The sequence below is a fragment of the Aulostomus chinensis genome, chromosome 12 (assembly GCF_037954235.1).
Source record: "Aulostomus chinensis isolate RoL2024-O1b breed Wild chromosome 12, RoL_Achi_v1.0, whole genome shotgun sequence".
NCBI classification, from domain to species: Eukaryota; Metazoa; Chordata; class Actinopteri; order Syngnathiformes; family Aulostomidae; genus Aulostomus; species Aulostomus chinensis.
The window spans coordinates 6577312-6595143 of NC_141331.1; the positions used below are offsets into that span (position 1 = coordinate 6577312).

At 40.5% G+C, this 17832-nt stretch overlaps 1 long non-coding RNA gene across 1 annotated transcript; it reads left to right on the plus strand.

Moving 5' to 3' along the window:
- The first annotated feature begins 9481 nt into the window (after positions 1-9481).
- LOC147251845 (uncharacterized) lies at positions 9482-12715 on the plus strand. The gene is made up of 3 exons (XR_015118699.1): positions 9482-9587; positions 10467-10616; positions 12371-12715. It is a non-coding gene; the product is annotated as an uncharacterized LOC147251845 (long non-coding RNA).
- The last annotated feature ends 5117 nt before the right edge of the window (positions 12716-17832 follow it).

Below are 17832 nucleotides of genomic sequence, written 5' to 3' on the forward strand. Positions count from 1 at the left end.
ATGAAAAACAACAAATATGCCTAAAAAAAAATTCTGTTTACGTACAAACTCCACACAACATCGCTATGTTAATCTACATATTGTTTATCCAACCATATGCTCAGTATTTCCACAACTACTTGGACTACAACTACTACTTCAACTACTAAGTTGAGGTTAAAACAACCACAACGGTTAAGGTTTGTTTAAGGGCTAACATGAACTCATGCTTGGAGTTGGTTCAACAGTGAGCACCCTCTGCTCACACCCAGTCCAACCATGAACTAGTTTATTTTAAACTCATATCAAATCGTTTGTGGATTACAGAGGATACGGCAGGGATAAAGAAGACGCATTTGTGAAAAAGATACATTTAGTGGGTGAAGTATCACTATAAGTAGGACTCTACCTTAACCATGACCCCTCGGTATTTAGCCACGGAAAAAAAAATCTCCCACAAGAACCAATTCATCAAAGTGTGAATGACTGCCAAGATATAAATACTCCATATGTTCTTTAATGATTAAACTGTCAGCTCTGCAACCTGAGACAAGCTAATGAGTCCCTATAAATTGAATTTCACTACACAATTAGAGACTTTTCTTGGTCACTTGACTGAGATGAAGTGCAAAGTAAGTATGGCAAATCTATGAATGTAAATATAGTTTCACACCTAATGACGGCAATTAAACAGTACTAATTTATCCTTAACAAACACTTCAGCTTCAGAAAGATCAAGTGAAGTTGCCTTATCATGAACAGCTGAGGTGAAGTGGCAGACAACCAAATTTTCTGGTTTGATGCTGACTGCATATTCCATAATCAGCAGCCATGGCTGTGTATAATTAGAGAGCATCACAGGGAAGACGCAGATACGGAAAATACACACCTCAAGCAGCTTTTCATTTAGCCATGTCTGAGCTGCATTCAAATCTTCTCAGACTCTTTGTTGCCAAGCAACATGAACCTGAGATACTTTATGGCATTCTAGTTATGGAGTTTTCCCTTCAGGCTTTGACAATTCACATCTGAGATATACACTGACATCCCTTTCCTTTGACCTCAACAAAGTCTATCTTCAAAATTAGAATCCCGCTATGAGGTGTGTTGATAAGAGAGGTGCATAACTGGGTAGGATTTTCTATGATCCTCCTGGGGAAGCTGTATTTTTCCCTTTTCCCCTTCTAATTGGAAATGTATAATAAAATCAATAAAACCAGGTTGAACTGTCCCAAGTGAAATGTTAGATTCAAAACATCCCCATTTCTTTCTTCTAGAAAAGATGTGATTGTCTAAAAGAAAGCATTTCTATTTTCCCCCCTCCTTGCTGAAGATCCTTTCACTTTCCATTAACATGGGGATTGTCACACTCGGGAGTAGATGGCATGAATCCAGGCTGACTTAGTCAAGGGAAGAGAGTGTGACTGTCTACACTTGTGTTGAAAAGTGACAGTTTGGCTAAGATTCTCTCTCGTGAGATGGGAGCTGAATCAGAGCAGGCTTCTCATTGTTGTCCAGATTAATTAGATGACATGTGAGAATGCAGAGAGTTGACTCAACCCACCCCACCCTCCAAACTCAGAAGGGGATGCCACTACAAGTGGATATCTTTCTAGGGATCTTGGGGAGGCAGGATTTTCAGGGATAATTCTGCAGCCTTACCTGCTGAATGTGTAAACAACATTGATCAATCAGTGGTAGCTGTAACAAATGGTTGCAGTTTCTAAAAATGACAGATCATTATAATAAAGGTAGAGGGGAAGGAGGGTTGCTAATATAGATCATGGCCTGGAGATAAACTCAGATTTTCAACAGCATCATTGATTTCTCATACATCACACAGACCAACAGCACTTAGATGAACAACAGCCAGCCTGACAATGGGGAGAGACTGGCAGGAAAAAAAAGTGTTGAAAAGGAACAAACCGCAACCGCTGGGACAAAGACAGCATATAAACCCTTTGTGATTAAAGAGGAACTGCTTCCTTGTGTTTTATGGCACCAACTCAATGACAAGCACTGAGGCCACTGAGTTCTATTCTCTGCATATCAACTCGTTAATCTTTGAACGTGGCATTTTAATACGGCGTGGTGTTGAAGTGCAAACTCTTAACACCGTCTGCAAAGATACAAAAGCTGTTATTTTGGGCGTGTCTTTTCTGCTTGAGAGCGATCATTTGCTGAAGAAATACATTTTCTATTCTTTGATTCAGCATAGAGAATATCAGACTGGGCCACATACATATGGAACAAAATTGAATAAAACAGAATATAATAGGCTCTTTTTTCTCTCTTTTTTCATTAAAGTACAATATGTCTTCAACCTTGCGTGGAGCTGAAGAGCCTGAGAAGTAGGGCAGTGAAGTTTCTCTTGCATGCAGCCAAATGAACTGTAATTGCCTGTGGAGCTAAAAATCAGGCTCGAGGGTCCAGACACAGAGGCAAACCTGATGCAGTTCTCTCATCGAAATGTGATGACTGGCAGGTCAATGATAACATTCAGAAAACAAACAACTCGTGCACAAAAGAAACTCGCTGCCTGTTCAGCAGTGCCAAATAACAATGAGCTGGAACTCACCAGGGACGAATGATGCAACTGTGTAGGAGTCTCTAAACGATGGGTGAGAGATTTTAAGTTGTTTTTTTATGATGGAAATTTTTCGGAATTGTAATTAGAAAGCTTAGATTCAGGAACAGTGAATGTTCACCAAAATATTCCTGGAGTTCATGATAATGCATACTGTAGCTTTTGTGTAGCTTGTGATCTGTCAACGAGCCCAGACATGTCACAGAATAATTAATGTATGACTTCATATTTGCATTGTTGTTCCCAGCAATCAAGGAGATTCATTTTATCTGGTTTGTATAACAAAACCTCCTCTACCTTGAGCTCCGCCTTCAAACACTCACATACACCCAGGCATAGTCACTGGAAAATTGCACTAACTGATATTGATTATTTCAGCTTCAACTTGGGAGTCCTATGTTGAGACAGAATACAGTACAAATGTTGGGAAATGGCAGCACGGTGGTGCAGTGGTCAGCACTGTCGCCTCACAGCAAGAAGGTTCTGGGTTCAAGCCCTGGCTGGAGCACAGGATCTTTCTGTGTGGAGTCTGCATGTTCTCCCTGTTCCTGTGTGGGTTCTCTCTGGTACTCCAGCTTCCTCCCACAGTCCAAAGACATCAAGAGGGGACGAGGCTGATTGATACTCTAAATTGACCGTAGGTGTGACTGTGAGTGTGAATGGTTGTCTGTCTCTATGTGTTGGCCCTGCGATGGACTGGTGACCTGTCCAGGGTGAACCCCACCTCTCACCTGAAGGCTGCTGGGGTAAGCTTCACCCCCCCACCACCCTTAACAGGATGAGCGGTAGAAAATGGATGGATGTTGGAAAATGAAATAGTTGCCAGGATTCTGTAAAACAACATTATCTACTGTAAAGAGCACAAAACATTTGAGAGAAGCAATGAAGAAAATTTAGATTGGGTTCAACAGTAGCTAGTACAGGGTACGACTGCTGACAAATTTGTTGACCGCTCTTCCCCAAACAACTTTTTTATCCAGACTGGTACAACCTTCTGCTCTCGTTTTCTTTTTTCTTTTTGCATTACTACAGCAACTTGTTGCACCGCATCAATCTTGGTTTCTGGCAAAAGTTCACATTTTTTGGCATATTTGAGACAAATACCTGACTGAAAATAAATGCAAGGGGGAGCTTTGCGTCAGCATCAGAGATCATAGAGGTTTCTATAGCAGGACTTGACAATCCAGACCTCAGTATGTGGAATGCAGGGTAAGTGACTCTTCTCAGGAAAGCCATTTTTTTCCCAATTGGTCAGCTGCTCAAGTCGTCAAACTGATTATTGGCTGGCTGATCATTTGGTTTAGACAAACATATATACACGTGGATGGCAATATGTTTCAGACAAACATCTTAATCATCGCCGTGTGCGGTTCAGGTCGGTATGGAGAGGAGAAGAAAATTCACATTAAGATGTCTTCATTAGCAACCCTACTTTCGTGTTGAGGAAAATCAAACTCAAATGTTTGTCAAGTACCTTTTTTATATATGTGGCAGACTAAAACTGTCAATAATGTTTCTTGACTCTGCATTTGAGTCAAGTGACTATATGGCAGTGTTGTTTTCGTCATGCTGGACGAAAACGAAAATGACGACGTCAGACCCCTTTTTTCCATGACGAAAATGAGACTAAGACGAACGTCACCATAGCACGGTAAAGACTAAAATGTGACGAAATTGTATACATTTTCGTCTGACGAGAACGAGACGAGACTAAATTGTTAGTGGGTGGACGATCAAAGTTTCAAAACAAAACAAGTTCTTTTCCACCAAGTATAACATGCGTGCAATGTCAATCAAGAGCTCAAACATCAGAATGGAGCCAGCTGTAGCTGTTGGTCATAATGGTCACGCCCCCGTCATCAGTACACACGCACTTCTATTAATTTAGCATGTTATGAATAAAACCCCTGTCCATTTGTGGACGGGTGGCAAGTGAAATGCTTTGACCCATGTTTATGGCACTGGGAAACACAGTAGTCTTCAGACCTGCTGCTGTTCCCTATCTAAACAAAACACCTGGATGCTTTAACCAATAATAGCAGCTAAAGCCAATATGTAGGACACGTGGTCGTTCATATGGAAGTCAAGTGTGCTTTTATTTTTTTGTTTAATCCTATTTTATTGTGATACAATACTCATATTGTGTGCCAGTGTGTTGTCTGCATCTGCAACAAAATAATAAAAGTAAAAGGTAGCGAAAGAAAAAGAGGGGAAAAAACTCACCTTTGTAGATCAGTTTCAGTGTGCTTCATTCTAACACCTGTATTGGCCTATTAAGTACATACACATGTATCTTTTATTTATAGGTATCTTTGATATTTGACTAAAACCTATTTGAGTTTTCGTCGACTAAAACTAGACTAAAACTATCAAGGATAGAAATGACTAAAATGTGACTAAAACTAAGAAGCATTTAGTCCAAAAGACTAAGACTAAAACTAAATCTAAAATGCCTGCCAAAAAAACAACACTGCTCAATGGTTCAGACCAATTTAAAACCCAACGACGTAATTTGTTATCAAACTAAGATTAAACTAGATAAGTGCCTCTGATGCGTGCCTGTCACAGTGACCTTGACCTTTGGCCACCAAAACATTTTCAGGTCATCCGCGAGTACCAGTGGATGTTTATACTATATTTGAAGAAGTTTCCTCAAGGCAATACAGAAATATTGCATTTAAGTCAAGCGGCACTGACCTTGGACCACCGAAAGAGTTCATCCTCGAGTCCCAGTGGATAGTTGAGTCAAATGTGAAATAATTCCCAAATAAATGGAAGGACGACCCGTGGCTGCCAAAACCGACACGATATTACATGTCTGACATTAATTTAAAACTATTATGAGATTCTGACCCTTTCCCTCATACTTCTTCAATTCAGCTCCTCTAAATTAGTATTCTTCTTGTCTCAGCCTGATCCTAATTGAAAAAGCTTCTCTCTCTGTCTCTCTGCACTGATCATCATTTGTCTGAAATAATTAGCTCTTGATAGAACAGTAAGAAAACTTGACTAGCTTCTAAATGAGCCATCAGACATTTGTCTCAGTGATCAAATTAACATCTCAGCTGTGTATTGCCTCATAAAACACTTGCGTTGTCTCAATTCTATCAAAAACAGGCAAAACAAGATCTACATATAAACATCAGTTCTTTATTGATTTTGTTTCACAAAAAAAAAAAGTCTTCTAGACATGAGGGTTTTTTTTGTTGTTGTTGTTGTTGTGGAGGAGACGCCCTGCTGGTAGTGCCAGAGGGAGGGACATGGGGGGTTAGACTAAATGTGTTAATCAATGTTATCAGTGTGTCAGCAGGTGGAATGATGAATGGAGGGTTCTGTATAATGTAAAACCTTAACTAGTAACAAGGCTGAGGCCAGCCAAGCAAAAATAGTGCCTGAGGGATGGGGGAGAGAAAACCCTCGCACCGAGACAACACCTGGGAACCTGGTCATGCAGGAGCGCCCTGATGATAGCTGCCCACCAGAAACCTGCTGGGCGACAATCACATACAAAACACACACACACACCTCATTTATGGCACCACTCTATTCTCTGATTTATTTTTTTTTTTCAAATTGTTGCCCCCAAACCATATAAGTAACTGCACGAATTGTCTCTATATTGTACATGCAGCCCAAAGATACTGTGTGTGTGTATCCAACAATGTTCCCATACACCTCAGTGAATTATCATATGCTGTATAATTATCTTGATCTTGCTCTCCACCGTCAGGTACATCACTTAGGAGATTATGTGCTGAATAGTGCTGTTTGTCTGGCTGCCAATAGGATAACACAAAATCTAAAGTCTGATCCTGAAGCTTGGGCCAAGGAGGAACCCAATATATCTTTATTTATATATGATGGGTTTGGCTGAGGATTTCTTTATGGAGTTATGGATTTTCCATGTGCCTTCTAGTAAGATATACCATAGTACACATTGATATCTGTACTCTGGAAATGTTTGATATTAGCTGCATTTAATTTGCTCAGTACTTGTACTCTTGTGATACTGTATAAATCTCGAGGTCCTTTCACCATCCCCTCATTTGGCCAAAACATTACAACTTAAGCCTCTAGAATTACTATTAAAACCTGACTGGACCAGTGTTGAACCAAACAATCGCACCGTTATTCTCCAGAAAAGTCGGGACAAATTCCACATGCAACTGAAACACAATCCAGAGTGGAGTGGAAAGGCAGGGATACAGCACGTTCTACTTAGGATCTGTTCACCAAAATAGCCCAATAGACAGGCCAAGTTTTTTACAGTACACATTTTTCTAAAACGACCTGTCCAGGGTGAACCCTGTCTCTCCTCTCGCCCGTTGACGCTGGGATAGGCTCCAGCCCCCCCCCCCCCCCCCCCCCGCGACCCTAAAAAGAAATAAGCGGAAGACAATGGATGGATGGATGAATTTTTCTAAAAACGTACTCAGCGTGGACGTTGCTACTAGTTTGCTAGCTACGAGATTGTGGTTTCACACAGTAAGGGGGGATTCCAACAGCTGCACACAGGAAGGGGAAGAGGCAGAGAATGTCCATTGACATTAGCAGGCTTATGCCCTCAGCGTTCTTCAAGTATGCAACACTAGGTGTGCAATGACTTCTCCAGAATGTGTGTCTTTGATTTTGGGTCCACTTCAAACAGACGGAGAGTTGTGTTGATGCAGCTGTCTCTGCTGAGAGGATTTGCTAAAGCGTAGCTCGTCTGTATGCAAAGCAGTTTGAGAGAGGCTGTGTTTGACTCATTCAGATTCATTAATTAGCTGGAATCTTAAAAGTAGCTGAAAAGCCGCGTGGATGATAAGGAGTCCGCCTTCACAATATAATTTCAGATTTTTTTTTTCCCACAAAAAAATGTAAACAGAAGAATAATTTAAAAAAAAAAATTAGCAAGCCTGCAGTGTAGCATTCTTTCTGAAAAGTTGAACTTTCCAGTGCAGCTGCAGCTCCTTCTAGTTTGTTGCCTTCCTCCTACTCGCAGGAGCAAGTTTAGCTCTCGCTGGAGCCTCAGTACAGAGACAAATGGCTTTTGTAAATTACCTAAACACACACTGCCAATGCAAGCATCTCACCAATGATTTACTGTTGGCTAAATCGATCCGGACAACACTATGCGCGACAAACTTTTGTACAACGCATCTTTCTTCTTTTGTGTGTCATTCTTTGCTTGATGTACAATAATGCTGGTACTGAAGAGATACTGCTTAATCAGCTTTTAATTTGGTTTGCAGCTGCACTTATGATGTCTGGCTGACTTTAAATAGGTTTATGCTTCTTTAACACCCCCATAAAAACCTTAATTGATATTTGTGGTTTTAAGGAGGAGTACTGGCAGATTTACATGCAGATCCTGGAAAATATTTTAAGCTTGGCACTTAGTTTTTTTTGTCGCCGCCCCCCCCCCCGGTGGGTCTCATCACATTTCAGGATGTCCTCTGGAATCGTTTCAACAAGAATCTCCCACACATTCTCATCTTCTCCAAGATAAATTGGCTGCCAGACAGCTGGTCTGGATGATTTTGGTCTAAATGAAGAGTGAGACAGAAGAGACGGCCTTGTCAATCTGTTCCCAATATCCTGGCTCAAAGTGCTCCCTGCCCTGCCTACTTCAAGCCCCTACACTATTAGGAACATCTCAATCTGTGCGGGAAAGAGTCGAACTGTTATACATTTTCTCAATTGCTTTGGCACATTTAAAAAAAAAAGAAAAAAGTCTGGGCTCTAAATGTAACTGACACAACCTTTTCTCCAGACATCATAACTCAGCGTTTCATTCATGCTTCTAAACCTTGTTATTGTGTCAGTAAATAATGCCACTACAATGAAAAGTTGTTCAGCGATGGAGTGAGCTGGCAGTCAACCCTGTAAATGTTGCTTTATCTCTTCTTTTTTTTCCCCTCTTGAATGTTTTTGTGAATTTTCTTTTTTTGTTGACTGCTTCACTGTACAAGAATGTCAGATTTGTTATCTCAATAATATTATTTTTCACACAGAGGTTTACCATTTCGAGGGTAAGGAAAATGCCAACACTGTAAAACACAGGATCACAGAGGAAATGGGTACAACGTTGTATATTTTAACAGTGTGTTACATATAATGTACTGAAATCTAAGTCACCTACAGTCTACGTAGTACTAGTATTGCTCCTTCCCTCAATGCTTCTCTGAAATGGCTCCAAGTACAGTTATACTGGCAGAATCCATGATTCTATAGAAGTAAAGCAGATAGAACTCATAGTTACATAGATTTTATGGTGAATTTATAATCGCAATTAAGACCTCTCTTCAGTTTTCGAGCTCTCATATTTTAATTACACCTAATCGCTTCAATACCATTGAGTATCTAAAGATGCCTCCTCATTCACGGCGGCAGCAGAACTCTTTTGTAACCAAGATATCCTTATTCACCCTTCAGCAGGGGTGGACAACAACGTTTCCTCAGAAGCCCCGCTGGCTTGGAGAAAGTCAGTGAGGGGGCCACACTTCAGCCAATCAGGAGTAAGCATGAAACGCACCTGCTGGTACATGTTCATGAATTTGAACTTATTTTCAACTGTTCGTGTTAGTCTGAATAAGTTTGGGGTTACAATGGGGAGGGGGGGGGAAACAACTTTATGCTGATATAAATTTATGAATTGGTTACTGATGAAACACGGTCATGTTGCAGAAAATAAGTAAGCGGGGCCTTCTGATATAATTGCTCTTTTCCGGCGTGATGGAGAAATGTGTGAAGTCAGCGGACGAGCAGACAGCTGAACCTCTGCTGGAATCACGTTGAATAGCACTGGTTCAGTACTGGCTCAGAACTAGCTCAGTACTGAATCCTACACTGGTTGGAGCGGATCCGGCTCAGGCAGGGCGCCGCCGCGTCGCGCACCGCTGAAACGTGCACATGGTTGCTATGCGACCGAGGCGCGCAACAGAAAGTTTTAGAATCACACACACCAGAATGTAGCTTACCGTCAGTGAGAGGAAAGTGTTGGCTCTGGTTAGCCTGTGGAAGTGATGGTCACCCTCAGGTCAGCTCAGGAGTTGGAGGGTTCCGGCTCTTCCGGGAGCTATTGGAACTGTACTACTTAGTGCGGCATTTTCTCAGAAAAGAATCCGGCAGTTCATCTTTCGGTGTTTGATTCAAAAGTCCGTCTGAGGTCCGCTGCTTTCATGGTTCCCCTTCTGTGGACGTCACCATGTACCACAAACACTAGGGAGTTTCGGCTCTTCCTCAGTCCAACTAGATATTTTGAGTCTTCGCTTTTAAAGGGTACTGCGTTGCTAATGTTAGCATAGCAGGTACTGCGCGCTCCGGCTGCGCGTATGTGACGTAAATGAACGTGAGCGGTCTCAACAACAACAACAACAAAATTACAAGAAAGACAAAATGTATTGTAAATTACACAAGTTTTATTTATTTTTATTTCAAATTATTTAGCGTTTTTATCGTATTCTTTGTTTTTTTTTAAGTTTCTTGTGACTTGTTTCAGTTTCTAAAAAAATATGTATTTCTGGGATTCCGCCATATACCACTGGAGGGAGCTCACGTGTCCATGAGAACCACTGTGCTACGGAATTTATACCAGCAAAGTAAAATCACCTGTTAATGGGAAATTCATTTTTTTTTATGTTATAAAAAGTATATATCTGAGCGGAAACATAAGATGAAAGAGTTTGAAATGCGAAAGTTGCAGTTAATTACGTTTTAAGAGTATTTGATATAAGGAGGAGTTTCATCACATGAAAACAGAGACCGATTTAGCTTAAATATGATGTGTGCAATTTGACACTGGAGGATGTTTTCAATATGAGGCGGGATTGACCGTCTGTAATAGACCTCTAGGTTTGAACATCTGAAGTCGTAGCTGATGACCATGCTGCTAAACTTCACTGTTCATTGCTGTCAGGATAAAGAAACATGGCTGGCGGCCAATAATCTCAGCACCACGTCATGGTCGATCTATTTCCATGATATCGTGTCACCAGAGCCGTCCTCTGCCAGGATTAACAAGGCCAAAGCCTCCACTCTAGAGAAGCGGCCGTGTTCAGCTGTCCAGGTAAAAGCTCCACTTCTTGGATCTTGAGCATCGTTTTTATCAAATGCCTTTTTTTTCCTCCGTGCCAGTGACTGCAGCTCTTCATTTGCTGCACAGTCACTGCAGGACAACTCAGCCGCAGGCGCAAAAGAAAAGTTCATTGCAAAATTTTGAGGCAAACATCTGTTCTAGTTTAGCTAAGCTTCCCAGGACAAGCATTGTGAACAGTTTGAAAAGCTCTCTCTGTGTCATAAAGGATTGGCTATTGTTTCACTATGGGTGACAATTTGGGTTGAGCATCATTTTAGTGGCCGATGTTGCCTCCAAGCAACTTCCTGGTGTTCCAGAATCTCCACGGCTGCTGATAGCTGAATACTGCCTCTGCTTTTTACAAGACGTCGCTGTGTATGAAGAATTCATTGTATGCAAATTATGCTGCATTATATTTCTCATACCTTGCAGTGCAATGCAATTTTCAGACTTGCATTCACAACTTCAATATTTGATGTATTGTTTTGGATTAAATGATATAATAATGACAAATAAGAAGTACCTGCATCTCCTGAATATTTGCACAGTTAATGACACTGAAAATATCGTTTATATTCAACAGCCAGGTAATTTGCAGACTTAACAAGCATTGCAAACATTCTGAGTCACAGGTATTTATAGAAACTATATGTATGGCTGACAAGTAACTGGTAATTGAATGGCTCATTTTGCATGCACGAACAATGGAAAAACCGTTTAGTATTGTTAATTTCACTAAGAATTAGCTCATCAGTTTAATTTGTGTTTATTTGTACTTTTCACATAAAACACATTAAATTAGCGTGAATGAATGAGAGACGCAAAGCTGTTGTGGCAAAACAAACTCATTTTTCAGGGATTTAAACAAGCTGTTTTGTCAAATTCGGGAATCCAGCCAAAAGCGAATGAAGAAAAACTTTAGTCATCTCGAGACAACATGAAAATTAAAACCCCGAATTTGTTTAGCTACGATCTCAAGTGAGAGTAATGTGTTGTCTGCGAGAAGGTGACTTTAATATTCAGCAAACTGCGATGTGTGCTTTACCACCGAGTACTTTTACCTGTCTTTGGTTTTCCATTTCATTCAGATAAATGCTCCTGCAGCTCCTCCATCACCCTTTCCTCATTACTTTACTCTCTGTTTCGACACTTTATAGCAGTTTAGCAAACAGAGGTGGCACCTTGACAGCGTTTAGAGCTGGAGAAATGAGAGCTGTTTCACCAGCAACAACAGATAGAAATACTGACAATGTAATTTAAAGGCTAGTTTAACCTTTTACAAAACTGTTTGGTCCGCCGACAGGTCTCCAAATAGCTTTCCTGACACCGAGAAAAACTATGTGCATTTACTTCGATTTGTGTAAGCTAATTTCTGTGGACAAATCACAGTACAGAGAGATTAATGTGTTAATTCAAGCTATTTTCTTGTCCTCTCTGTGAACAAAGGAGGTAAATAATCAAGGATGTGGGTGTCATTATACACACTCTCTTAAATCCTCACTGGATGCTCAGTAAAATGAGAAAGATTTATCTCAATCGTGGCCGATAAACACAGAACAGTTTGTGGAAACAAGGAAAAATGCCTCAATGAATCAGCCCTAAGACGGCATTTGGATTATAGAGTGTATCAGTGGCCCACTTACAGTAGCCACTTTGGGTTTGTTGATGTTTAAGAAAAAGCTGAGTAAGAATTCATCATAATGCACTGTTAACTTAATACTCTTCTGTTTTGTCTTGCAATGAAGTTCCTCCCATTGCACACCACATGGACCGCGTCCAAGTGTCCCTGAGCAAGATACTGAACCCCTAATTGCTCCTGATGGCTCTGTGACGGACTGGCGACCCGTCCAGGGTGAACCCCGCTTCATACCCAATGTCAGCCGGGATAGGCTCCAGCCCCCACCCGCGTCCCTTAACGGATAACTGATACAGAAAATGGATGGATGGATGCTTAAAATCCAGGTTTGAAAAATAAATAAAACACATTCCACTGCTGTGCCAAATTTCCTGCTCTGCTCAACCCTTAAATGAAGGAAATGAAAATGGGGGGAAAATGCACTCAATTATATAATCCTGAGATGACAAGGAAATAAGAGTTCAAATAGCCAGTCTTTACAAGAGGTTCATTAACATTATTCAGTACTGTTTACTGGCTGAACACATTTAAATACAAATGAAATTCTCCTTGTGCATTATTATTTTTTATCAAACGTGTCAATCAAACCGTGCAGATGCCAAGCTGAGGATAAGACGAGAACGCTGCACTTCTCGTTCATCCCGGACAAATAAACCTGGCTACAGAGCTCCACAGTCCCACAAGGTGACAGTTTGTAATCTCGTGAGCAAAAGACAGTTATCTTGAGTAAACAAGGTATGCTCTCGTTAAAGCGCACTATCACCTTTCAGGACTCTCCATACTTAAGATGCTTCACATGATCTGTTGACTCCAAAAATGCACAGGGAGCAAAGAGAGCTGACCGGGAGTTGCAAGAGAGAGAGAGAGAGAGAGAGGGGAAATAAATGTTGTGGCCAAAAGAAAAGTGTTGTTACCCTGCTGGTTATAACTTGTCAAGAGTGGGAACAACTTTCAATCAAATAAGGGGGAACGATCTATTTTGTTTACTTTTGGCCTCATAATAATAAAACCATAGGAGCAACTTATATTTCCTGACCAAAATCCAATTTTGGGACAGGTTACATCTTGTAGCCACAAGTTTAACAACTTGTGGGAAGTCTGGATCATATCTCAAACGACTTCAGTCTTGTGGTCTCAAAACTTTTTTTTTTTTATCTCTCCCTAACCACATTTAATCTTGGCTTTAGTTGTTGTTTTTTTAAATTAAAATCCTATAGTCTACTTATTGTCATTTTAGCTAAATCATACAACGGTCATATGTTTTCTCATGTCAGTAAATTTAGGTCCTCTCAGATGTTCTTCTCAGCAGAGGACTGGAAATCTCAGCAAATGAGAGACGTGGGCCCCTGTGTGAGCTAAATCTGCACCGACAATAAATGAGACGAGAGAACAAAATAAGAACATCAGAACTCTCCCAACTTGCAGCTAGCTGCTCGGCAGTGATGCTCTGGCATCGCTCGTGTTACATTTGCCAGTGTAGCGCAGTACAGTGTGGAGGATGGGGCACATAAATGATTCACTACCAACCCCAATTACCGGGGCTTAGGTCCTGTGTCACGGTAGTTGGTTTGGACATTTCTGTGCTGCTACGACCAAGATACAGGAGTTCGCTAACTTTAATGATACAGCGCCTTACTCAACTTGGCTGAATGCGAGGTCCCTGGCGGCCATCCTTTTGCTTGAAGTATCGCGGATCATAAACTTGATGTGATGTTGTTAACCGACTCATGGTTGGATGAAAATAACAGATCAGCAACTCTATTTAAGCCATTTCCCCCAAACTTTAACTTTCTGGGAGTAGTTTGTGCAGGAGCTAGAGTGGCTGTTCTATTCAGAGGGGTGCTAATTAATGCTAAAACTGATCTCATTTATTTTATGTTCTCATTTCATTCATCTAATTTTTTTATATATAGTCAGTCGACTATAACCGTGCATCTATCTTATCTTGAATCACTCACAAAGGGGTTATTTGCAGTCTCAGAATGAAACAGCTTGTCTTTAGAGGCCAACTGCACCTGCACATGGCTACATTACTATTTAAATGATGAATTCTGCTGAGGGAACTTATTTCTCACTTATTTGTTTAAAAAAAAACAACAACACATGTTTTAAAGGCTAAAAGTTTATGTCTATTTCCCACAGAGAGTTTCCTCTACACTATCAAGTTTATTGTGTAACTACAGCTTTTGGTTTTGCAACTTCAATGTCTCCAATGTTTGCTGCAGAAGGGATTATTACTGTGTGCATGGAAAAGTTTTAAATATAAACAGCCGCCTCTGTAATCTTTGAAGTAAATTGTTAACAGACCAACAATATACCAGTAAAAAAAAAGAAGACCTTCAAAGCTTTTTGACACACTGATCCTGTTAGGCGTTTAAATAAAGTCTGACTGAGAGGTACGCTGCTGTGCCTCGTAAATGTGTGTAGTCTGTCTTAATAGGACGATGCACAACTTGTTCTGTTGGTGTCTAAATATCCTCATCTTCTTAAAGTAATTGCCCAAGACAATTTTTTGTTGTTGTTGCCTTAAACAACTCCTTATGATGTTTTGTCACCAGTTTTTTTGTGTTTTCTGACAAACCTGAAAAATAAAATGACTCAGGCGGATTATTTTAAGAAGGTGACGACATGCATCGTGCTTTGCTTTGTCCTGTTATCACACATGTTGTAGACAGTTTTGTACAGAGGATATATGGACCAGAAAATGTGCAAGCAGACTATCAGAAGTTGCTTTGTGTTGCATGAAGCTAGCAATGTGCCTGGCTACCCCTCGGAGAAAGACCGGCGCACGCGGCAAACGGGCAGGTGTCGGGGTATTTTAAACAACATGGGCACTGGGGAAAAAAACTGTCAGTCAGACACTCGTAATGATCCATGTGCTGCTCCTTGCATCAAGGCCCCTCAAGTCAAAGTCTTTTCTGTCACCATAGATAAAGTACCCAGGGTGAGAAAAAAAAACTGAGCATAAATGGCAGAAAACTAAATTTCAATTTCACTCTGATCTCCAAAAAGAGAGTCCCCCACAATTACTTTTTCGGGCTGAAAATGCAAGAAAACCATTCCAGTCTCAGTTCATTAATTCTGAGAATTATATTGCTTGCACATGGTTTGCCGCTGTGGATAAATTCATCAATCCATGACTATTGATGCCTCTTAAGTTCCCTTCTTTGGGATTTTTGAATACATTTGCTTCATTTTTCAAAGAAAACAAATCAAAAGATTAGTCAAACTATTAGTTATTTCTCGTGTAAATTAAATTACATGCCTCAGCAGTAGACTTGAACTAATCTGATAAAGATGGGTCATTTTGATGTCATAAACCTTACAACTCCTATAAAAACTTTTTTTTTCACCTCTAACCCTCCACACGCCTCCTTGATTTGCCGTCTTTTAATTTTTTTGTTGCCTGGCAACAGCTGTATTATAGATGGTTAATGTTTCACTACTTTCAGAGGGTTTTTTTCCCCAAAGCTCTTAAGACCGAATCCATCATACTAAACAGCTGTAGAGGCCGATGTCACACCTGCAATTTATTATTTCATTATTGAGAGAGTTCTACTACTCAGCAACTCTCTCGTCAGAAAATAACTCCCTCAACATCTTCTAGTCCGGTTTAAGGCCCCAGACTGCTGTTATCAATGCTTTGAATGGGATTCTCAGCAAAGATTCTGGTCAAGTTTATGTCCTTGTGTTCCTGGACTTAACTTTCCTTTTGCATAATGTGGACTGGAGTCATTCAGACCTGTTTACAGCAGCTATTAAAATGTGACTTGGAGCCTGCACAGACTGTCCTATCCCCTACAAGAGCACTGAATGTTTGTTGGATGAAACATTAAAAACAACTGACAGCTTCTGTTATGTGAACAACAGTTGTCAGTTGTTTGCAATGTTTCATCTGATAACTGTGATGCGAAACTGTAAAGAGGAATCAGAGGTACGTAACCTGCGAACCGGCGGCAAAACGATCCAGCCACAAGAGCCAATGGAGGTCAAAAATCGCTGTTTTTCCAAAGACAAAGGTCCGTTTTAGCAACAAAATTCAGCAGAAACAAGTGATGCTTCATCACAAGGTGAAGACAACTTGCCCAAACCTGTCAATCTGCTGACAAGGACCCAAATCATCCTCAAGCACATCCATACGGCTGACCCTTAATGGCCTCCTTGACCTCGCCAGGGCACTTGAGACATCTGAAATGCAAGCCTCAGGCATGGAGAATGGAAATGAATCAGTAGCAGCAATGTCACATAAAAAGGCAAGAAATTAAGTATAAAAAAACATCAACAATGGACAAAAATGAAATAAGAGGATACATAAGATAATGGATAATAAGATAAGGAAAAAAAATAAGCAGTGTGGATGCACATTTCCTCATCAAGGTGACCAGTCAGGCTGCTCAGCTACAGGATTTACACAAAAGGCGTATTGGCAAGTTCAATGTCTTTCCTTGCTGTCAAAAAAAAACACCAAAAAAACAACAACACACTGACATATTAAGTTGACCACAACATGATTGAAGAAGCAATCCACAGAGAGCGAACGCGGTCCGAACAGATGGAGGTTAAACCACCCGAGTGAGGCTGGGAACAGCTGGGTCAAGCAGAGACGATGAATGTTGTCACACAGGCAAACCCTGAAGCTGCTGCTTACAAAATCTGGTCTTGCTGGCAGTCCAGTAGATGTCCTTATGGACACTGGAGCTAAATTCTATTTGCTGGAGACAAATACTGTCTTTTACCGGTATAACATGTTTATATATCGCATGCAAGGGAGATTTATTTTGTTTCAACTGTTGACCGTACATCAGAGTGTTTTCTAAAAGTATTTGGAGCCCCACAAGTGTTAATTCCTGGTCCTTTGTGACTTACAAAATGCTCCTATTAGGAGAAGTTATATATTCTTTAATGTATGGTTTAATAAGACACGTACACAAGTAACATATAAATATGTACACAGCTACTCGAGCAAATGAATCCCCGAGAATGTGCAGAAGCAACCGGATACCTGGATGGACCTGGAAGTTTTTTCCAGGTAGTTTTTTTTTTTGTGTGTTTTTGGTTGTTGTTTTCCTTTTTTGTTTGTTGGGAGGGGGGTGGGGTAGCTAATGAAGAAATGCTTCAAATTCTGTGCCCGTAGTCTGCCCCGGAAAAGGTAAGAAAGTAAGAAACTTGGTTATAGTCCTGGTTAAAAAGCGGTGAGATGTTCAAAACAGATATGGTCCTGTCATGCTAAAGTAAAGCGCTCCTGGTAAGTTTTTTCCTCCTTTGTCTGAGTTAGATACTTCCATGAAATGTTTTTAAATTATTCATTTAAAGTTCATTCAAGATTTCTGTCGTATGACTGTATAGCTATGAATGTTATTTTGAAGTAATAAAAAGAAGCAAATATGTGGATACATATGACACGGATTCTTCTCTGTTTGCTTTTGTGGTATTTTTCATTTTCCTTTCTTGGTGAAGACATAAGTGGATCGCTCTGCTCATTGGTGCTCCAGAATCAGCTTGTAGTTTTGAGACAAATCCTAGTGCCGGGGCAAACTAAACAACTGTGCACCTTTTTTTTTATAAGGGATT